We start from the raw sequence: 23,685 nt of genomic DNA, 5'->3' as shown, positions 1-23,685 counted from the left end.
TCTGTGGAGCGATATGGATATCACCGATTGGCGTATGCTTTAAATACACTCCACACAGTTCTTCTGAAGTTACTACTGTGAGGAAACAATGAGCTAAAAATGTGGCCTTTGTCAAAGTGCATTTTTCTTTATCTCACCGTGTTTTCTTGTTTGCACACGCTGAAGAACACAGTGGCACTGAGAGGCCTGTGATGGAAGTTCTGTGTCTAATGAAATTTATTTGGACCATAGTGTAGCTGGAGCTGGGGCACCACACCGGAGCACTGAGCTGCTGGGTGAGTTGGGGCAGGTCATGCCACCTCTGTGGGCTTGTGTTTCCCCTCCTGCCCTTTGTCTTTTTTGTCTGTTTCCAGTATAACCTGGTCAAGAGGAGGATTGTTTCTTACTATGTGTTGGCACAATGCACAGCATGCTGGGACCTTGTCAGAGATGGGACCTCCAGGCGCTACTGGATTTAATACCACTACTACTAACATTGTAATTAAAAGTTTAAACATAGTTTTTAATGCATCAAAACAAATTAAATGCCCTGTGTAAATTAAGCCCATTGCTGTTCCCTTAGAGCACTGGTGCTAGGGCATTGACTGCTTCCCCTTTGCCTTGGCTGCCGGGAATGCCTTATCTACCCCACCCCATGTAGCTTGGCACGTTCTTCCCAGCTGCCCAGCTGTGAAGTGAGAGGAATGGGAAGTATCTGCCAGATAATGGGAGAGTTTGTTAAAGGTGATGAAGATGCCAATCAGATTCCTCCCTTCTTGAACATCTGGACAGATAACACAGCTTTGGAGGAAGGTTTAAGAGCAGGCCAGGTCTCTTGGAAATCTCTGAAAAACACACAACTTAGAAACAATTCTAAGGGGAGGGAGGACTGTGTTTTCACAACCCCAAGCAAGACAATTTGCCGTAAAGCGGCAGTGGGGACAAGCCCAGAGCCCTTCACCTGTACCCTTAAGGGGTTGAATTCAGCCAAGAAATATTAAGGTCAGCACCTTTTCCCATTTAAATCAGTGGTAGCATTGCCATTGCTTCTGGCAGCAGCAAGACCGGGCCCTACTGTATACTGTTTTAAGGACTTCATTCTGTGAGGTGTGGAGCTGCCTCAACTCATAGGTCCTTTGCTGAAAATTGAGGGAGTTGTGCATTGCCTAGAAGATACACAGCACTGTGTAGGACTGGTGCCTAACAGATGTTCGGTGGCTTTGGTGGAATGGGAGAGAAAGATAGGTAGGCAAGCAGTTAGCATGTGTCTCAGAACTAAATAAGGTCTCCTATTAAAAGGGTGTTACAAGGAGGAGGGAGAAAAATTGTTCTCCTTGACCTCTGATGATAGGACAAGAAGCTTAAATTGTGGCAAGGGAGGTTTAGGTTGGACATTAGGAGAAACTTCCTGTTAGGGTGGTTAAACACTGGAATAAGTTGCCTAGGGGGGTTGTGGAATCTCCATCTCTGGAGATATTTAAGAGCAGGTTAGATAGACATCTATCAGGGATGATCTAGATGGTGCTTGGTCCTGCCTGAGGGCAGGGGACTGGTCTTGATGACCTCTTGAGGTCCCTTCCAGTCCTACTGTTCTATGATTCGATTATTCTAGAGCTGAATTATATAACAGACAATTGCTTCTCTAGACCAGAGTATGCGCATAATAGAATGGCAATACTGGGGGCTTGCATAGTTATTACCCATATTATATCAGCTCTGTGGATAAACAGGATTTCAGTCCATCTCTTGTGCTGTGTCAGTCTGGTGCCTTTCACCTACACTCATTTCAAAAAGATGTCAAGAATCCATCAACAATTAAAATGCTAAAGAACCGCTGCCCAACCCCTAGGGGTGATGGCCACATTTTACCTGGGGTGAGCATAAATTCTCTGGGAGGCTCCGCTAGCTTCCCATCTTTATTTTGTGGGAATATGTCCAAACCATTCAAAAAGAGAGACAGAAAAAGAGCCCTCAACAAGGAGGGCCAAAACTCAGCTGGTGTATATCACAGCAGCTGCCCTGGAGTCAGCAGAGCTCTGCTGGTTTATACCAGGCACCCAATCCAAAGTCTGCCTAAGTCAATAGGAGTCTTTCCATTGTCTTCAAGAGGTTTTAGATCAGGCCTCAGCTGAGGATCTGGTGTTGATTACTGAGGCATTCACCTGTTCTCTCCCCACCTCACCACCATGTGAATTCACCCCCACGTGATTCATCAGCAGGCATGTGTGTCAGGAATCAATGCATCAGCATGTCTCCCTCATGCAGCTCTTGCTAGGGGCATGTAACTCTGTGTGATCCTGCAATGACAAAGGGATGCACAGAGAGGCAGCATCACTCACAGGTAAGATACTGGAGTAAGCCCTGGCTATTGGGCCATTACTATGGAATGTGGGAAGAGTTTTCATAAGGACAAAAGCCCAGCCATTCTTCTGCCCTGAGAGTGCATCCTGAGGGAAAGCAATAAAACACAGCAGCTGAGCCTTCTTTACATGCTACTTCCACCAAGGCCAGCTAAGCTAGGATATTTTCTTGAAGGGGTAGAATTGAATCCTATTTAAGCCCTATTTTAAGGACTTATTTTAAGTGGTATGTAGACCTCAGTACAGGGTTAAATTTTACCCTTTGGGAAAAGAATCCAACTTGGCTGGAATTGTTTGAAGCAGCTGGGAAAGAAGCTGTGTTGTTTTATTGACAAAATTGAAGGATGCATTGTTTGCAGCCATAGACATAGATAAGTAGGAGCGATGGAAAAAAACTAAGAAGCCATCCACTAGAGGCCAATGTAGGATTGTTCCATACAATGTGTTTGTTCAGTGCATTGTCCAGTGCCATCTCATATGTGTCAGACAGCCACAGCATCCTGTGGAAAGATCTTTTGATGGCTACACAGTGTGGGAGGAACTTTGCCCACCTCCTCGGATGATTTTCAGCCAAGAAGCCACCTTTCCTGTTTAAAGTTGGGATGACTGTTGCACAGAGAAGTTAGAGGGAACAGTTTCAAAAATTCAGGTGGGAGCCCATTCAGGTTGCCCTCTGGAGGGTCGAGAGGGAGTTGGATGCCATGGGAGGTTTGCAAAGCTGGAATGGGGCCCTGCTCACGTTGCCTACGCATCCAGTGTGAACATGCGTGGGGTTGTGGTGTAGCTCCAACAACATTTTCAGAACCACCTGGAGGCATTCAGGTGCAAATGGTCAGTGATCCCTAGTAATATGCATTGCAAATACAATCATCAAAAGGACCATTCAGAAAAAGAGATAACTCATACCCCCTGCAACTGTAAGTGCTTGCATCACACATCAGCAGGAGCAGTCCTGTGGCACCTTACAGACTAATCAAAATATATAGAATTATGAACTTTTGTGGGTAAAACTCGCTTCATCTGATGAATTGGAGTGGAAATAACAAAAAACAAGATATATATATAAAATAGCAGAAGTGCCTGTCAATTGCAGGACCCGGACCTGTGTTAATGAGGCTAATAAAGTGGGCTGGATGTGTCCCATACATAGCTTTTCATGTGGAAATGCAGCTATTAAAGACTAAGGATGTTAAAGTTAGATTAATCAACTAATCGAATAGTCAGTGTAATTTGATAAAGGTGCCTCCGCCTTTGAAATGTAGCAAGAGCTCTGGTAGGGCTCTTGCTACATTTCAAAGGCGGAAGTGCCGCTAGTTCCCCACTGCACCCCTGCACCCTCTCCCCCACATGGAGACAGAGCTTGAGTGAACCAGCTTTTAAGCCGGTTTCCCCCCAGCACTGGCTACTACTCCAACCCTTGCTGCCTCTCTCTGATAGAGGCAGCAAAAGGGTGGTGGGGAGAAGCAACTAATTGAGTCATTCCTGTTAAAGACAGGAGAAATTAACAGTTACCACTCTGAGATTTTTTTTAACGTCATCAGGAGTTTAATATGTTCTGAGGTGGGGGAACGTGAATATGCTGTACTGAAATACACGGAGTGGAGTTCAGTTCTGGTTGTGGCTTGACTGGAGTGAGGTTCTGTTTGCACATTGAAATTGAATGTGTTTACAGCCCTGTGCTCTCTCATCTGATACAATTTACTGCACACCAGAGACCATGACTATGTAAAGTAGAATGAGGGTCACTGGCTACACATTAAAAAGAAAAAAAGTTGTTTTGAAAAGATCACAGGTTGCAGTTAACCAGCTGCAACTTTCCCGCGGCAGTCACTAATACTTGGAGACCAGAGCAGACACACAGTTGCCAGGGTCTGAAGGGCAAAAATTCCTGCATTTTGGCCTCTGAATTCCTCCATCCGATTCCTGTGTTTTCACAAAGATGTGGCCTGCTGCTGGGTGACCTGGAAGAGGCGATATAATGCTTTGTCAGCACACCCAGCTGGCTGCAGAAGCTAAGGACCAACTTGTCCTATTAATCATTTAAAAAGTGGAGAGGAAAAAATAAAAAATAAAAGCATCAGTTCTGGCTAATTGTAGAAAAAATGAGGTCAAAGTTCATTTCTCTCTCTTCTGCTGCTACACAGTTCCCTGACTGACGAGAAGATAACAAGAGAGGAGAGAGGCATTTCATGGAAGGTTTTTCATCCCTCACCAGGGAGTTCTGGATTCTGGAGATGGGGTTCAGATGGGGGGCATAGTGGGAGAATCCTGCAGATCCCCTGTGTTGGGCTTCGCAGCCCCAGGATTTTCAGAAGAGAATTCTGTAGGTCCCCTGTGGAGGATTCAGCTCTTTGGCAATGGTGTGTCTCAGGATACAGTGGAAATGTACTCACTAGGACTGCTCCACAATACATCAGTATTGTCTAATGCTGCCACCACTGAGGGACGAAAGAATGGAACATCTAGAATGAGCCCAAACCCATAAAACTGGACAGCTGGCAGGGCGTGCTGAGCACCTGAAGCCCACAACAGCTACTTCAGAAAAGGACTATCCCGAGAAATCCTAGACAGGTGGCATCCCTAGTATTGTCTACAATGATTTCTTATGGGAAAGACTGGTATGGGAACAAACTATGAGCTCCCCACAGGCAGTAATCCAATAGCATTCTCACTAGTTACCTCAGAAGGCCATCCCAGGTAGGTTCTCAGTCTGTAAGTTGCCCCTCACCCTCCTTTCTTTATGGCTAAATGGAAGAAAAGGAGCAGGGCTGAAACGCCTTTCTGTTGTAACATGAGTCACAGAATGGAAAGCGGTGCCATGTATTCCCTGCTTACAGCATTCCCTACCATGATGTCTGGTATGGGAGGCAACCACTGAAATATTTATGGCTGTGTCTAGACTACATGCCTCTGTCGGCAGAGGCATGTAGATTAGACACATAGGCAAAGGCAAATGAAGCCGCGATTTAAATGATCGCGGCTTCATTTGAATTTACATGGCTGCCGTGCTGAGCCGACAAACAGCTGATCAGCTGTTTGTCCGCTCAGCGCGCTAGTCTGGACGCTCCCCTGCCGACATCAAAGCCCTTTGTCGGCAGCCCCGTTATTCCTCGTGGGATGAGGTTTACCGGGGCTGCCGACAAAGGGCTTTGATGTCGGCAGGGGAGCGTCCAGACCAGCGCGCTGAGCGGACAAATAGCTGATCAGCTGTTTGTCGGCTCAGCGTGGCAGCCATGTAAATGTAAATGAAGCCGCGATCATTTAAATTGCGGCTTCATTTGACTTTACCAAACAAACAAATCTACATGGCTCTGTCAATGGAGCCATGTAGTTTAGACGTACCCTATGAGTTCATCATAGCCTGTGCCCCCCAGAGTCATTAGTGGAATCAGGCCCACTGACTAAGGGACCTGGCGATTCAGAAGGGCCAGTGGCTCTTGGCTGCTGCTCCCCCATACTGCAGCAGAAGTGGCAGCCAGAGCCCCAGGTCTTTTAAATTGCCACAGGAGTCACCTTTTGGTGCACTGTCTGCATGGCGCTAAGGGCTGCTTGGGGGAGGCTAACCCCAGCTCCGCCCCTTTTGTCCGAGGCCATGCATCTTCTGAGGGCACAGAGGCGCCCCCTCCCTGCCTTGCTCAGGGGCCCAGCAAGTCTGTCAGCCCCACTGACAGCAATGGCATCCTGCCGGGAGAGGTTGGCATTTGTTACGCTCATTTCTCCTGGGAAACTTTCCCACAGTCAAGGTGTGAAATAAAACAAACACAGCGTAGAAGGCTATGCGGAGTGTTCTGTGCAAGAGGCCTACACAGCACAACTGGAAGAGGGGCTTGCCCCAGTCTGACTAGTTATATGCTAACCTGAGCCTGAAATTAGCTACAGCTGCACAGCCAGGTAAACAAGCTGGGTCTTAATTGAGGGCTGGTGCAAACAAACAGAACAGACTAATCTTTGTTTACCAGGGATCTCTGTTCTGTTAGACACACACCAAGATAGCCACAGCCATTAGGCCAGGGCTTCAGTTCACCTCTGTAACAGCTCTGTGTTGTGAAGATCGTCAGCGAGGTTACGTCTACACTGCACAGTTATTTCAGAATAAGCTATTCCGGACTAGTTATTCCAAGATAGCTTATTTCAAAATAGCCCATCTGTACAACAGAGAAGCCTCAAAATGAGTCAGAGGCAGGCTTCCCTAATGTCGACATGCTATCCCCATTTAGAACCCCAGGAGGAATAACTTAGAATGGTCCTGGTGAGGGGCTATTTTAAAATAGCAGAAGTGGAGCATCTTCACAAACTTATTTCGAAATAGCTATTTTGGAATAGGCATCATTCTTCATAGAACGAGGTTTACAGAAGCTGGAATAAGCCATACATGCGGTGTACATGCTCGCATAATTATTTCGGAATAACGGCCGTAATTCTGAAATAACTTTGCTGTTTAGACACACCCCTACAGTACAAAGGATAAAGCCATTATTAATACAGGGTTATAGATTTTAGGTAGCACAATATAACCCCCATCAGAATGCCATGGATTGTGTTACAAAGGAGGAGCGGAACAATACAACATGGGCCTATAACACTAGCCCAATCACAGGTATACTCTAGATACATAGATTTTTATGACTGGAAAGGCCCATTAAGATCATCTAGACCAGGGGTTGGTAAATATCAGCCTACGGGCTAGATCCAATATGCCAGGGATAGCCCCCTGGTGGGTCCCTAACGCTATATTTTCCTGCACAGGCACAGATACTGGTGATCATAGCTCCCATTGGCCAGGGTAAATTTAGTGGCGGGGGCTAACCACTACCATGTTATTGCCCATCCCCGATCCAGTTTGATCCACATAATACATGTCATAGAAATCCACCCAGTGATCCCTGAATTAAGTCCACCACTTCTGGCTGACGGTGTTGCCAACTCTCATGATTTTGTCATGAGTCCATGAGCAGTCAGGAATGGAGGCAGGAGAAGGCACGGCCTTCTCAAAACTGCCTACATGCCCAACTGCTTTAGGCTGGGGCTGCCGCCGGGGAAAGCTGGAGCCGCAGTACCACAGCCCTGCTCCCCTGGATGCTGGAGAAGGCTGGGGCGATGGCACGGAAGCCTGGCTCCCCTGGATGCTGTGGAAGGCTGGGGCCATGGCATGGCAGCCCAGCTCAGCAGCCCAGCAACTGGGGAGGGATGAGGCCACAGCACACCAGCCCTGCTCCCCCTGGACACTGGATAGGGTCAACCGGGGCTGAAGCTGGGCAACCCCAGCTCAGCTCGTGGCCAGGAAGGATCGGGCTAAGGGTGGGCGTGGCTTCGCTCCAGGGGCGGGGCTTTGGGTAGAAGGGGCAGGGCTTGGGCTTGCCTTCCCCATCTGAGCTTTCACCCACCGCCCATGAATAAGTCTCATGGTAATTGTTGTTTTCTTTAAAGCTCATGGAATCAAGTGGATATGTGGTGATTTCAGCCTTCGTTCTTAAAGAAAAGTAAGTTTCTAGCTAGGCCGGTTGTGGAGAAAGCTTCAAAATGTGATTCCAGTGCACCCTAAAGGCTCAAAAAAGCAAAAGGCAAATAAAAATAACATCAAATCAATTACTGTTACATAATCTCATGATTTTTGGTGAGCCTGACTCATGATTTTTGAACATTTGGGGTAGGCACTACTGAAAGACACCCCATTTTTGTTTAAACCTAGAGATGCAGAAGTTAGTGTAACAAAGGCCAACCTCTCCCAGTAGAGATGCTGACTAGGAGGTTTGTGGTGATCACGGGGAGAACCCCTCTCATGCTATTTCCCATGGGTGATGGCCATGTCATAGCAGCAGCATTGCACATCATTTCTAGACTCAGACTGTACAGCAGTGATATCACAATACTCAGTGTGGTGAATGTATTAACAAACCATCTCCTAAGGCAGCCTTTCTCAAATTCTCCACTGTAGGTATTCTCACCTTTTTATCCACATCCACCCTGATTGAATTAGCTCTGGTGTAACACTCCCATCTCTGTATCCCTACTGCCTGTTTCTTTTTTTTTCACTTCATGCACCCAACGAAGTGAGGTGCAACTCACAAAAGCTTATGCCATAATAAATGTGTTAATCTTCAAGGTGCTGCTGAACTCCTTGTTATTTTGGCTGAAAGGGTATGTCTACACAACAGCGTTATTTTGAGATATCTAATTTTGAAATAGTTATTTTGAAATATCTTATTTTGAAATAATGCGTCTATACACAAAATGCATTTCGAAATAGCTTTTTGCTATTTCAAAACAGCACGTCCACACTGATTGGATGCTGAATCTCAGTTAAGGCCAGCCAGAACTGGTTCCAGCAGGGCATCAGGTCAGATGTTACCTTGTGGCCAGGGCAGCCAGCAGGGCACCCTGGGAAGTGCTGGAGGCCCCCTATTTGAAATAAGCGTCTACACAGCGCTTATTTTGAAATAGCAATTTCAAAATTGGCACTATTCCTCATAGAATGAGGTTTACCATTTTCGAAATAAGCCCTTCGCTATTTCAAATTAATTTTGAAAAAGCAGTTGGCTTGTGTAGATGCTAGGAAAGTTGTTTCGAAATAATGGCTGTTATTTCAAAATAACTTTGCTGTGTAGACATACCCAAACAGACTAAAGCAGCTACCTCTGAAACCAGCCAGATCTACCAGTGTTGCTTTCCCACAAAACTTAGAATCATTGAACGTACCCCATATAGATCCCCTGTTACCCCGTATAGATCCTCTCCCCCTCCCTCTCCCCCTCCCCCGCAATGTATAGGGTAATATTTTCTTAAGTACAATTCTGAGTATGCACATAAAATTTGACTTGGTGCCTTATTAAAAATATCTTGGGATGGATCAAGAGGGCATAAATGAACTGAGTAAAAATTAACAGAGAGTTAGACAGGCTAGAACCATGACCTGGTGGAGAAAGAAAGTGAGAGCCAAAGGGCATGCAAATCCATTTGCCTTAGCAGTTCCCCGTGCCAATGATTAGCTAGATAGTGCTGAAGCAAAGGAAGGAAGGAAGGGTAGGATCTGACTCTCGGTTGGTATATTTGAATATGAACAAAGTCAACTTTAGTTTTATAAAGTAGATATCACTTTAAAGCCAAAGTAGACCGATAAAGAAATTATCCACTATGCCAGTTAGCGGTTGTTTATTCCTTTGCTTCTGCAGTCCTTGTTTGCATAACAATATCCCAGTAACTATATCATCTCAGCATCTATTGATGCAGGAAAACACAGGCACTGCTACTTTCAAATATCTGCAGATGATTTCAGTTACCATGATGCTCTGATAACTTCTCTCCACATCAACGAACAGACTAACCTGGCTATCTCTCTAAACAGTCTCTTCACATCCCTTTCCGCTGGCTATTTGTATCCACTTTCTGCATAACCACATTCATTCTATGGACTGTTTATTGAGGCGGTCAGAAGAGATGAGCAGCAAAACAGTCCTTTATAATCTATGACTCTGGTTCATGCTGCACAGAGAGTTACTTTGTTTAGCAGAAACGCATTATAAGATGGTCCTTGAAGCGAGTAGAAAAACATGACACTGAGCTTTTTTTCTTCCACCACTGAAGTGGGAGCCTGAGTCGAAATGGTGGGATTCATGGGTAGATTGTGAAGAGAGGGTCAGGTGACCCATTCTTCCTTTGGCTTGCTGTGGCTTGAAAGAATAGAGCCACTTCTTTACTCAAGCACAGCACTGGTCAGCTCCTAACCAACATTTCCAGCAGAGTGATAGAGTGAATGGATGAACAGGTAAAAGGCAGGTGCCCAGACACTGGATAAATAACGACAACTCCTCATCAGTCTCCAAAACACACAAACAATCTTTACTAAATAGCTAATCTACTATACTGCAGCTACAAGTCACTTGGAGGAGCACATACATATTTGTGACTAGCAGATTTTACCCAGCATTGTTCAGGTCCGTAACTCAATTAAGTGTCGGGGGTTTTTGAAAATAAAAAAATATGCATGCTTTATTTAAATGATTGTATTTTTCAAAAATAGTGTTATTATTATGAAGTTCATTTTTATTTTAGATTTGTTTTTAAATGAGATTGTTAGTTTTTCCATTTAATTTTTTTTGGTAATTTTTTAAAAATGGGAATGCCATCAAGTGTGTTTTTCTTCATCCCTATAAAGGCTTATCATTCACTATGTTTTAACAAAAAAGGGCTATAGCCTAGGTACATCCCATTGTCCTGGCACAACCAAACCCTTATGTGGCTTTAAGTTATGATAAGAGGAAGTTGTATAATGAAGTTGGTGTCCTAGGAGGAGTTCTTGATCAAATAGGCAAACTCTCTACCTAATATATAGTAGATTTAGAAGATTTACCCAGCATTGCTCAGGTCCTTAACTCAATTAATTTCATTTTTTTGGAAAATAAAATGGTAGGGCTACCCTGGGGAGAGAGGACAACCCCAACCCTCTCTCACCACAGCAGCTTAGAGCAGCAGCTTAGAATCAGGTGAGAAGCACCTGTTCAAGGGGACACAGCTGGGGGAGTCATGCATGTCCCCCAGCTGGGGTAGGTCCAGTTTCATCTACCCCCTGCACTCTCCATGCAGAGTGAGGAATGCAGCAAAAATTCCCTTAGCTCTCTGATGAAGGGGAACAGCCAGCAATGTCCCTGTACAAATCAGAAGGGGAGGAGCTTCAGTCCCTCTTGCCCTCCTTAAAGGGTGTCTGGGGGTGGAAGGCTTAGGGCTGACACAGTCCCAGATGAGGGGATGCACCCCAACCAGTCCCTTTCACTTGCCTGGTGATTCTGTCTCTTTTCTGTATGGCTTTATGAGAAGCAATCCCATTCCAAGCACATCCCATTTTCCTGGCACAACCAACCTTGCTTTAAGTTAGGATAAGAGGAAGCTGTATAACAAATTTGGTGGTCTTATCTCTTACCATTTAGGAGGAGTTCTTGAACAAACAGACAAGCAAACACACTCAGGGTATGTCTAGATGACATGGCTCCGTCGACGGAGCCACGTAAACTAGTTTACCCGGCATAGGCAAAGAAGCGGGAATTTAAATAATCCCCATTTCATTAAAATAAACATGGCCACCGCTCTGTGCCGATGACTGGGGAAGACTTTGCCAATCGATCCTGTAAACCTCGTTTCACAAGGCATAACGGATCGGTCGGCAAAGGCTTCCCCAGCCAACAGATTTGCGTCTAGACTGCCGTGCTGTGCCGGATCAGCTGATTGTCAGCACAGAGCAGTGGCCATGTTTATTTGAATGAAGCGGGGATAATTTAAATCTCCGCTTCTTTGCCTATGCCGTGTAAACTAGTTTACATGGCTCCATCGATGGAGCCATGTAGTCTAGACATACCCTCAGAGACAGACAAATTCTCTCAAATAAATAGTGGACTACAAGCTTTACCCAGTGTTGCTCGGGTCCTTAACTCAATTAATTTTTGTTTTTCAGAAAATAAAATGTACAGACTTTGTTTAAATCATTGCACTGGGGTGGGGATGAGGGGTTCAGTGTGCAGGCTGCCCTGAGGGAAGAGGACAACCCCAGCCCACCCTCACCTCAGCAGCATAGGGACAGATGAGAAGCACCTCTCCATGGCTACTGCAGCGCCAGAGGGCAAATCTGGAGGGAGGGGTGCATGTGCCCTAGCTGGGGTAGGTCCATCTGCTCCCTGCACTCCCCAACCAGAATGACAAATGAAGCAAACTGTGCATTTCCCCCTCACTCCCTGACAAAGTGTTACAACCAGTGATGTTCCATATGAATTGGGGGGAGTTTCAGCCCCTGATCCCTGCCCTCTCTAAAAGGTGCCTGGGAGATGGGAGGCTTGGGGTTGGGGCAGTCCCAAAGGGGAGGAGGAGCATACCCCCAGCCAGCCCCTTTCACCTGCCTGGTGGTTCTGTCTATTGGCTGTATGGTTTTATGACAAGCAATCCCATTCCAGGCACATCTTATTTTCCTGGCCCAACCAAAACCTAACTTTGCTTCAAGTTATGATTAGAGGAAGCTGCTTTCTAAATTGGGTGGTTCTAACTCTTACCATTTAGGAAGAGTTCTTGAACAAACAGACAGATACACACACACATACAGAGACAAGCTCTCTCAAATCTACAGTAGATGAAGAAATAGATCATTGGGAAATAAATAGCACCAAGGGCTCAGCTTCACCAATTTCTCATTACACTCCCTCCTCAGCTCTTTTCATTCTGTCTATTTCTGGACCATTTCTGTTCTGCTGTTGCTATCAAAGTGATAACATTACATGTCCCTTGTTTTGGCTGCGACATCAATAAAAACATTTTTCCGCTTAGACAAGACAGAGGGGGAAAAGAAAATAGTCTTGTTTTCAGTGAGACCAGGGCTGTGCATCATTCATTTGTCCATGGCATTCCAACTCGTAACAGTTTCCCCATAGGGAAGGAGTGGGATGGGGGAGAAAGGGAGAGTGTTGGAAGGTAGCCTGAGGATAACAGGCGTTATATAGAGGAATTTTTTTCCTGCTGTTTTTGTTTGTTTTACTACAGAGGCTCAGTGGAGCTGGCCAGCAGCCTCACACAGCAGGTGCTGCCTGGAAATGCAAGGGGAGAAAAAAATCCTACTAAATGGAAGCATTATTTGACACCACAGTCTTTCATAATGTTTTCTTTGGTTTCAGGCAAACTCCAAAGTTGGACTTTTCTGGAGTGGAGAGGAGGAGAAGTGGTGGTGTCCCAAACATGCCAAAGGGTGACAGGCCTAGAATTCTGGGAGCAATGTCGCCTCAGTTTGAAAGGTACAGGTGAAGGGTGGAAGGAGAAAGAGAATTCTTTACTGCCTTGGCTTCTTTGTGGTTATTGTACCCCCTTTCTTCTAGAGAGGGGCTTCAACTGGAACTCCCGAAAGTTGGAGAAAGTCGGGAGCCGGTTCCAAATTGACATTTCATGACATTTGGCCAGTTTCCACTTTCTTTCCTTCCTCGGGCTATCTGAAAGCTGAAGGGAAAGGATGGTCCTGTGGTTGTGGCACTAGCGGAAGATGCGAGTTCAATTCCCTGTTGAACCAAAGGCTTCCTGAATGACCTTGAGCAAGTCACTTAGCTTTCCCGTGCCTCAGTTCCCCATCAGGGGATGATACCACTTCCCTACCTCACAGGCAGTGCTGCTGACAGAACTGCTGGTCCCCTAAGCAAGAGGTGAAGGTGGGAGCAGCTCTGGGCCCTGGGAAGGAGGAAGGGGCTGGGTTGGGGCTCCTCCAGTCAGTCCTTCAACACTGCCCGGCCTGCAGTGCCCAGGGGTCCAGTGGTGATTTCAAGGGCCTGCTGTGGTGGCAGCCAGAAGCGCAGAGCCCTTTTAAATTGCCAGGCTCCTGGGACAGCTGCCCTTTCACACACACACCCATTGGCAGCCCTGCTCATAGGGTTGTTATGAGGATAAAGCTATTTAATTTGTGAGGAACTCAGCTATTACCATGAGAATACGTGCCTAGTTACAGGAGATATGGAGGGGGAAATGGTGAGATAAATTCTCTTAGACAGGAACTACCTTCCAAGAGATGTTGAGAAGCTTGATCAGCTCTCACACATCAAAGAGGTTCCCCTGGCAGATAAGGATACCTTGGTAAGGGCAGTAGCACTAAAGGAGTCAATCTTTGTAGACAGACTGGGGTGGCAGAAGATTCAATCTTTACCTCCGTATCTCTGTACGTGGTGATGAAGAACCGTTTGGTGACTCAATGCCAAGGTGAAGGATCTCACTGAGACATCAGGATCAACTTTTGCTGAGTGCTATAGAGAAGTCTGGGGTCATCATCTTGATACTGGGAAGTGTGGAGAGAGGTCCTGGAAGCTAAACATTTAGATGACTAGGAAAATAAGTTCAGTATAGGCTTTTTATGCTAGCTTGAGGCTGAGGCTTTCAGAACTGCCATGAGGACTCGGACACCCAATTAATCAATTAATTAAAATTAATTCTACTTGAAATGTCTATGTACTGGTAAAATCATCTTAAAAGTAAAAAATTAGATAACTAGAATGCATGGCAGCTGTATAATACCGGAGGGCGGGGGGGGGGGGGGGCATTTAAGGAAAACGGGTGGAATAATAAAAATTAGCAAAATCAACAAGAAACTAGATGAACAGGCTATAAACTTCACAAGGATAGACTGAGTTATGAAGTTCAGAGAGAAGCAGATTATCTAAAATATTCCTTCAACTCTAATGAGAGAACATTTCTGACTGGAGAGGATCGTTCAGTGAAAGCCACCTTGAACAACAAGTTGACTGATAAAGGTGAGGGTGTTGATGGAAAAGATTTTTGTAAGGTGTCTGACACAGCATCACCTAACATTCTGATTCTAAAATGATACAACATCAGTAAACTGTATGTCAAAAGTACTAAGACCTGGCTGTGAGATCTCAGAAAAGTTAATGGGGTGTTTCTTGGGAGAAGCAATTAGTACTACGCCTGATGCTATTCAGCCTTTTCATCAATGATCTGGAAGTAAATGTACAATCACTGCTGACACAATTGGTGGCTGACACAAAATTTGGCAGACTGATGATCAGAGGTGAAAGTAGACGTCAGGCCTGGCGACCTTAGCAACAGGGGCTCTGGGGTGGAGCCTCAGACAAAAGGGGTAGGTCAGACCTTCTCATTCCAGCCACTCCCTTCATGGCTGCTGGCGGGGATCCCCAGAGCTGCAGTGGTAGAAGCCAACAACCCTGGGGCTCTGGTGGTAATTTGAAGGGCTTGGCCTTCCAACCCCTTTTTGCTCCCTCCCTCACCAGTGGCCTTACTGACAGTACTACTGCGGAAGCACTTTAAGAACACAAGAATGGCCGTACTGGGTCAAACCAAAGATCCATCTAGCCCAGTATCCTGTCTGCTGACAGTGGCCAATACCAGATACTCCTCACATGATCCCTCCCCCAACACCTACATCCAGAGAAACAGAGGCTAGGGACACCATTCCTACCCATCCTGGCTAATAGCCATTGATGGACCCAACTTTAACATCGTTGCCTCTCTTGCTCTTGAGCAAAAGGGGCAATGAAGTATCACAGCAGCACTGCCAAGCCCTACCAGCAGGGCCACCAACGAGTTAGTGAGCAAAAAGTCAGCCATGTGTGGGCCAGTCCGGTGGCTGGTTCTTAATGGTGTGCTGCACCGGTCTGCATGGTCTGGTGGTAACAATCAAAAGAACAGGAAAGTCATACTGGGCCCATTCCAGTGACATGCATTTTAATACAGACAACAGGAAAATTAAACATCCAGGGACAAAGAATATAGGCCATGCTTGGAGAATGGCGGCCTGCATCCTGGAAGGAAATAATGCTGAGAAATGATATGCAGGTCACAGTGAAGAAGAAGTTGAATATGAGCACTCAGGTATGATGGTTTGGTGAAAAGGGCTAATGCACTGTTTTAGTGTATAAGTCGGGGAGTAATGAATAGGAGCAAGGTGGTGATTTTTTCTCTGTATAGGGCATTGATGAGACAAAGGCTATGTCTAGACTGCAGGCTTCTTTCGAAAGAGCATCTTTCGAAAGATCACGTCTAGACTGCAGGCGGATCTTTCGAAAGAAAAATCCGCTTTTTCGAAAGAGAGCACCCAGCGAGTCTGGATGCTCTCTTTCGAAGATGGCCTCTTTACATTCAAGAACGCCTTCCTTCGAAAGAGGAACTTTCGAAGGAAGGCGTTCTTCCTCGTGAAATGAGGTTTACCGCCATCGAAAGAAAAGCCGCGTTCTTTCGAAATAATTTCGAAAGAACGCGGCTTGAGTCTGGACGCAGGGGAAGTTTTTTCGGGAAAAGGCTACTTTTCCCGAAAAAAACCCTGAGTCTGGACACGGCCAAAGGGTGTGTCTACACAGCAGAGCTTAACTCAAATAAGCTATACAAATTGAGTTACGTCAATTGAGTAGTTTATTTCGAAATTGGGAGCATCTACATAGCACTTATTTTGAAATGGAGCACTCTTCCTCCAACTTCCCTTACTCCTCGTACAATGAGGGTTACAGGAGTTGGAGCAAGAGACTTCCAGTTTGACAGTATTTCGACATTATTTTGAAATAACTGCCTGCTGTGTAGATGCAGACAAAGTTATTTCAAAATAGCACTACTTATTTCAAACTAATGTTGCTGTGTAGACGTACCCAAAGTCTGAAATATCATCCAGTTCTGGTGTCCACATTTTTAAAAGGATGTCGAAAATTGGAGAGGGGGCAGAAAAGAGTCAAAAAATTATTTGAGGGCTGGACAAAATGCCTTACAGTGAAACTGTAAGAAGAGTTCTATCAAATTGCAAATCAAAAAGATTGAGATGCAATGGTGACTTGATTACAGGGTATAAAGTATCTTAATGAGGAGAAAATACAGGGTACTAAGGAGCTCTTTAATTTAGTGGGGAAAGGCATAACAGGAATGAGTGGCTGGAAGCTAAAACTGGACAAACTAGCAATTAAGCATGAATTTTAACAGTACGGGTGATTAATCATAGGAACAAGCTGCCCAAGGAAGTGGTGAATTATCAATCTCTTGATGTCTTCAAGAAGTAGGTACAATTTAATAGCCTCATATTGTGATATACAGGTCAGATAAGATGACCTATTCGTACCTTATGGCTTTAAACTGGATGACTTTATGAATGAATCTGTGAAATCCTAAACCCTAAAAATACAAACATACCAATAGAGTTATATTTCTGGCCTCCAAATTAGGGGGAAGCTATAGAATGTGCATTCTAGATTAAAAGTAGATTAAAGAGGCCGCTAAATGTAAGCAATAATAAAAGACGACTCCAGTATCTTACACATAAATTGGTCATATGTCCTGTCAGGGCAAGGTTCAGAAAAATGATCTCTCAGCATCTTAAATGAATACTTTTTGGAATGGCTACAAAAAGAAAGGCTGATCTTGGCTTAGTTTTAAGTACCATAGAAGTTAGTTCAAAAAGTGACTGCAAGTTAAGCCTCTAAAGTTACCACAGCATAGTTAAGCTAAACAATGTTGCTATAAAAGTATACTGCGGTGAAATTAATGTTGAGCAAAAGTTTTTGTTTCGGTGTAAAAAACATAAAACCAAAAAAGGGAAGCCAGTCATAAGTGAGGAAATTAAAATCTGTAGCCTCAGCATGAAGGCAGCTTAACCATGGCATAATTAAGTCACACAAGACACGCACATCCCTAAACAAAAAAAGGAAGCAGGAAGGCAAGGGGGGACAAAAGCAATGGAAGCTATTCTGATACTGTGAATTGGCTATAGTAGTACAGGTTGCAACTCTCTAAACCGGGATTCTCTGGTTCAGTAACATCCAGGATCCATCAGGACGATGGATGTTCCAGGACCAGAGATCTCTGTTGGAATCGGGTGGCTGGGAGCCCTGCAGGCAGGCAGGGCAGTAGGCTGCCAGTAGCAGGGTTGCCTAGAGGGACTGGAGCCTGGCTCATGGCAGCAGGAGTGCCTGGCAGGGCCAAGAGCCCGGCACGCAGGCGCGAGGGCTGCCCAGTAGAGCCAGGCCAGGACTGGTAGGGCTGATGGCAGAAGAGCCAGAACTGATCTTCCCTGGTCAGGCAAAATCCCTCATCCAGGACTGGTCAGGTCCCAAGGGTTCTGGACCAGTGAGGGTCCAACCTGTACTTTGCAATGACCCCCATGACTTCTGTAGAAAGCAACAAGATCTAGAGGCCATGGATTCTAATCCCAGCTTTGAAATGACCTTGGACAAGCCAGTTCATTTCTTTATTTTTCCCCTCCTTCCCTTTGTCTTGTTTCTTTAGATTGTAAACTCTTCCGGGCAAGACCCGTCTTGCTCTCTGTGTTTGTTCTGTGCCTGACAGAATGGAATTTTGATCTTGGTTGGGGCCTGCGGGCATTCCGGTAATACTAAAAAACAATAACCATGGAATAAGGCACAATGCAATGTGAATAAGGGTATCAGAATCTGTCTCAGTAAATATGTGTACATGAGCTATTTTGAGAATCTATTTGATACAAATACGTATCCTTCAGTACATAAACCTTCAGCCCAATGGAAACCAGTGAAAAAAGAACATGCCCTGGCTAGGTTCTCCAGAAGAGCCTTCTCATTATATAATAGCTAATCCCAGTGTACCATGAAAGCTACTGCATTTTATTACACAAAGCACAGAGATATTATAATGTCACCAAGGATGCCACGCAACATTGGGTGGCATGACAACGACGGCAATTTCACAGACCTAAACATAATGGCAATGACAGCGGAACTAATGTACAGGCAATTATTCTTACATTATTCAGCACTTTCAATTGCTTTTCTTTTTAAATGGCAATATGATGTAATAATGTATAAATACTGTAAGGAAGGATTTATTTATAGTTGTCCTTAGCGATAACAATGAAAATACTAAAGCATTTTCCTCCACACTATCCTCATTGACTGCAGTAGGTCTGTCCATTTTTAAGGTAAGAAATGCATTCAATCCTATCTGCTCCAATGCATTAAAAAGAAGAGGTATAAATGTAGAAGGATACAGAGTGGGGGTATGTCTACACTACAAAGTTAGTTCAAACTAACAGATGTTAGTTCGAACTAACTTTAATAGGCGCTACACTAGCGCTCCGCTAGTTCGAATTTAAATCGAACTAGCGGAGCGCTTAGTTCGAACTAGGAAAACCTCATTTTACGAGGATTAAGCCTAGTTCGAACTAGCTAGTTCGAATTAAGGGGTGTGTAGCCCCTTAATTCGAACTAGTGGGAGGCTAGCCCTCCCCAGGTTTCCCTGGTGGCCACTCTGGCCAACACCAGGGAAACTCGTCTGCCCCCCTCCTGGCCCCGGACCCCTTAAAGGGGCACGGGCTGGCTACGGTGCCCGTGCCAGGTGCAAGCCTGCCAGCACCCAGCCAGCAGACCCTGCACCTGGCATGGATTGAGCCACCCACCCGATGCCCCACAGCCCTCCCCCTCTTCCCGGGACCAGGCTGGCGGCTCCCGGGAGCTTGCCTGGGACCGCAAGAGGCGGGCACCCGCCTGGGCTACTGCGGACATCGTGGACCTCGTCCACGATCTCCGCACTAGGCACAGGAAAGTGGCCAGCTAGGGCAGGAGAGCTGCTAGCCTGGCCACCCAGGAGCAGGTGTGCAAGAGAATAAAGGGGGTCCACTGAGACCCCCGACCCTGAGCCCTGAGCTTACAATGGCCGTCCTGGGTCAGAACAAAGGTCCATCTAGCCCAGTAGCCTGTCTGCCGACAGCGGCCAACCCTAGGGACCCTGGAGGGGATGGACCGAAGACAGTGACCAAGCCATTTGTCTCGTGCCATCCCTCTCCAGCCTTCCACAAACCTTGGGCAGGGACACCTCTCCTACCCCCTGGCTAATACCACTCCATGGACCCAACCTCCATGAATTGATCTCACTTCCCTTTAAACTCTGTTCTAGTTGTAGCCTTCACAGCCTCCTGCAGCAAGGAGTTCCACAGGTTGACTCTTTGCTTTGTGAAGAACAACTTTATGTTATTAGTTTGAAGCCTGCTACCCATTCCTTTCCTTTGGTGTCCTCTAGTCCTTCTTTATGGGAACTAATGAAGAACTTTTCTGTATGCACCCTCTCCACCCAACTCTTGCTGTTAGAGACCTCTATCCTGTCCCCCCTCCGTTTCCTCTTTTCTAAGCTGAAAAGTCCCAGTCTCTTTAGCCTCTCTTCATATGGGACCTATTCCCAACCCCTGATCATTTTAGTTGCTCTCCCCTCTCCCAGCCTCTCTCTTCCCCTCTCCCACCTCCTTTTCCCAGTCTCCCCCCGTTTTGTTCAATAAAGACAGATTCCATTTTGGAAGACTTTATTTTGTACATCAAGAAGAGGGGCTAGGGAAGGGTAAGTGGAAGCAAGTAAGGGAGGAATGGGGTACGAGCCCCCGATGGGGAGGACTGGTCTGGCTCTGCGGGCTTCTGGGGGTGCAAGCTCTCCTGCAGCCCCCCAATTGCTCCCTCTCCCCAGATGGCAGCCTGCGGCAAGTGCATCCGGGCTGATGGCTGAGTGGTGTGATGTGCCCAGTTTGGGTACTCCGGGCAATCCAAGCCAGGACTGCTTTGCAAGCGGGGCACCGCTGAGAACTGTCTGTCCGGGGTGGGGGTCGGGTCCCTTTAAGCACAGCCCTCGGCTAGCCTGAGACAGCATCTCCACGCTCTAAGTCCTCCTCTGATGCCCTGCCGGCACTGCTTCCGGCCATCCTTAAGCCCGGTTCAGGGTCCACTTAATGTGGACATGCTAATTCGAATTAGCAAAACGCTAATTCGAACTAGTTTTTTAGTCTGGATCCATTAGTTCGAATTAGCTTAGTTCGAATTAACTAATTCGAACTAAGTTAGTTCGAATTAACGTTGTAGTGTAGACGTACACTGGGGTTTTTAACACATGAACAAAATAGAAAGTGGGTTCAAGACTACAGGTAGCATCCAAAGGCAGACAAAGGTTAGCATGTTGGGTGTAAAGATACCGTCCACTGGTAAAGACACCATCCTTCTTCATCTGAAGAAGTGGGTTGGGCCCACAAAAGCTCATGCTACTATCTACATGTTTTGTTAGTCTCTAAAGTGCTGCAAGACTATTTGTTGGTTTTTAAGTTATACCATCAACTGTTCAACCAGGAGGCCTTCTTCTGTGAATGAGAAGATTTAAAGGAAAACAAACTATTCAGGTGAGTGAGAGTTGTAGCACCAAACTGTTAGGTAACCCTGTGTCTGTTGATCAGTGAAAGCCATGGAGCCAGGTGAGAGTGGTCACCCCCAGACTAGGATAGCATCTGATATATGAGTTTCAGAGAGGTAGCCATGTTAGTCTGTAACTGAAAAAAAACTTTTAAAACAGTGAATAGTTCTGTGGCACCTTCTTAGAGACTAACAAAACATATAGATGGTACCATGAGTCTTCGTGGGCACAATCCACTTCTACCTTCATCTGAAGAAGTGGGTTGTGCCCAGAAAAGCTCATGATACCATCTACATGGTTTGTTAGTCTCTAAGGTGCCACAGGACTATTCACTGTTTTTTCTGATATATGAGTGAAATTACTGCAGAGCTGGGCAAAGATGTAAAGGCAGATTCTAGACTTCGAGTCAACCCTGGAGTGATTCCATTGAGTTCATTAGAGTTGCTCTGGATTTATAACAGCATAATTAAGTGCAGCATGTGGCCCTAAAGTGAGAATACTTACAAACCACATGGTTTATAATGTATCCTGGGAGTTTCCTTTGGGATCCACCCGCTCAGAATGTTTCCTCTTTATTGATGTAGATATTACACTGGAGGAAAGACCTCAACATAGGTTAAAGCTACACAAATGCCTGGCTTCAAGTAACTGCAGTTTGAGACACAGCTGGGCACGGCCTAATCCAACAAACTGCTTGTTATGGCCCATAAGAGCCACTGTGTATTTGTTTGTTGAGAGAGCACAGCCTACTCCCTGCTTCTAACAGCTTCTGACAGAGGCTAGTGACACCATTCCTGCCCACCATTGCTGATAGCCATAATCCTCTATCTATGCCCAAAGGGACTCGCTTTGGGAGACTAACTGGATTTTATCTGCATTCGCACCATTCCTGGACCACCTCTTCCAGACTTTGCATTTACAGGCATTCTGGGCTTATAGACTCATAGACTTTAAGGTCAGAAGGGACCATTATGATCATCTAGTCTGATCCCCTGCACAGTGCAGGCCACAAAATCTCACCCACCCTCTCCTAGAATAATCCTCTCACCTATATGGTTCTGCCAGAGAACATATCATGGATCTCCAGATGGTGATGATCTAAGGAGGTCCTTTTGTTTGTGATGGGGATGCCAGAATTTCTCAGCTTAATAGATTCCTCATCCACTTATCTTGCACCTTCCAAAATCAGAACTCCCATCAATACCATGTGCTACAGCAGAGTCCCACATGCTGGAGTCATACTGTTCACACAATAAATTCATCAGAAGCAGAGGCCTATTTTAACTGGAATTGACATGTTGCAATGCATTTAAAGAATTCATTAGCAATTCTGCATCACTACAAACGGAGTTTTATTCTAATCAGAGTACACTATCCAGGAAGTAGATATTAGAATACTGGATAGAGAGGATTAGTTGCAAATATTCCTGCAAATAAAAGATATTAATTTACTTGGACAGTATTTGTGATCCTTTTAATTTTCTCCCGTGAATAATGAGGCATGCAATATTTTAATCAATAAAATACTCATAGAAAGGAAAATGTTGCAAATACTTTTGTAACATTTCATTTACACACAAATACTTTGTTCATGTCAGTGTTAGTGCTGGAAGTATTTACGTAACCATTTTGAAAGCTCTCTGTGGATTTGGGAAGTATCCAATCATGGAAGGGAAACAATACCATGAGAAGCACAAATAATGAATGCCAAAAGAGAGAGATTTAAGCAGTAGGGCTACGTCTAGACTGCAAGCCTTTTTTGAAAGAGGCTTTTTCGAAGGATACATTTGAAAAAGCCTCTTTTGAAAAAGAGCGTCTAGACTACAACCAGTACTTTTGAAAAAGCAAGCCGCTTTTTCAAAAGAGAGCACCCAGGCAATCTGGATGCTCTTTTGAAAAAGCACAGTTTGCATTACATAGCATCTTTTTTCGAAAGAGCGCTTTCGAAAAAAGGTGTTCTTCCTCGTAAAATGAGGTTTTCCGCAGTTGCAGAAACTGCCGCGTTCTTTTGATTTACTTTTGAAAGAACGCGGCAGCAGTCTAGACGAAGGGGAATTTTTTTTTTTTTTAAAAGGCTACTTTTTAAAAAAAAAACCTGTAGTCTAGACACACCCTAGATGAATAGTTTACAAACAATCCATAGGCTAAATTGCGATCACATAAACCATTCATGAAGTAACTGAGTATCAAACACATTTGGAAAGTCTGCTCCTAGATAATTTGAAAACAGAGGCCCCATTTCAGTAAAATACTCTGGACTACCTGTATGTTTAAAATATATATAAAGGTTTTGCTGGAACAGTGCCAGAAAAAGGAGTTGCATTTATTTAACAGTGTTCTGTAAATAGTTTACCTAGCTATAATTCTTCTATCACTGTATAATAGATTTTTTCTATGAAAAATTAAGAATTCAATATCAATATTGCAAGAATAAATGTGACAATTGACAATCCCTCTTTACATGAATTAATGGGATAGTTATTTGGGCATACTGCTGTACTTTCACACTTCTAATAGTTTTTAATGGATGGCCCTTATCAGCAAAAAACTAAGATGAGGAAGCAATGGGGATGTTTGTGGTCACCTGGTTAGATGTTCAATTGTATTTTCCCCAACACAGATACTTAGTTGAATATTTACATGTAATCAGTGTATTGGAACGTGTAAGTAGCCATGATTTTCTGGAAAG

General features: G+C 45.1%; 1 long non-coding RNA gene across 1 annotated transcript in view; it reads left to right on the top strand.

The window, feature by feature from the left end:
* The window catches only part of LOC142829013 (uncharacterized), a 32,379-nt gene that overhangs the window by 6,580 nt on the left and 2,114 nt on the right, over positions 1-23,685 (top strand). The window contains exon 2 of the long non-coding RNA XR_012903227.1: positions 12,986-13,102. This is a non-coding gene — a long non-coding RNA (uncharacterized LOC142829013). The remainder of the gene's footprint in view (positions 1-12,985; positions 13,103-23,685) is intronic.

This window comes from Pelodiscus sinensis, chromosome 4 (genome assembly GCF_049634645.1).
Source record: "Pelodiscus sinensis isolate JC-2024 chromosome 4, ASM4963464v1, whole genome shotgun sequence".
NCBI lineage: Eukaryota > Metazoa > Chordata > Testudines > Trionychidae > Pelodiscus > Pelodiscus sinensis.
Note: the sequence above shows the minus strand (reverse complement) of the source record. Positions and strands in the feature narration are given on the sequence as shown.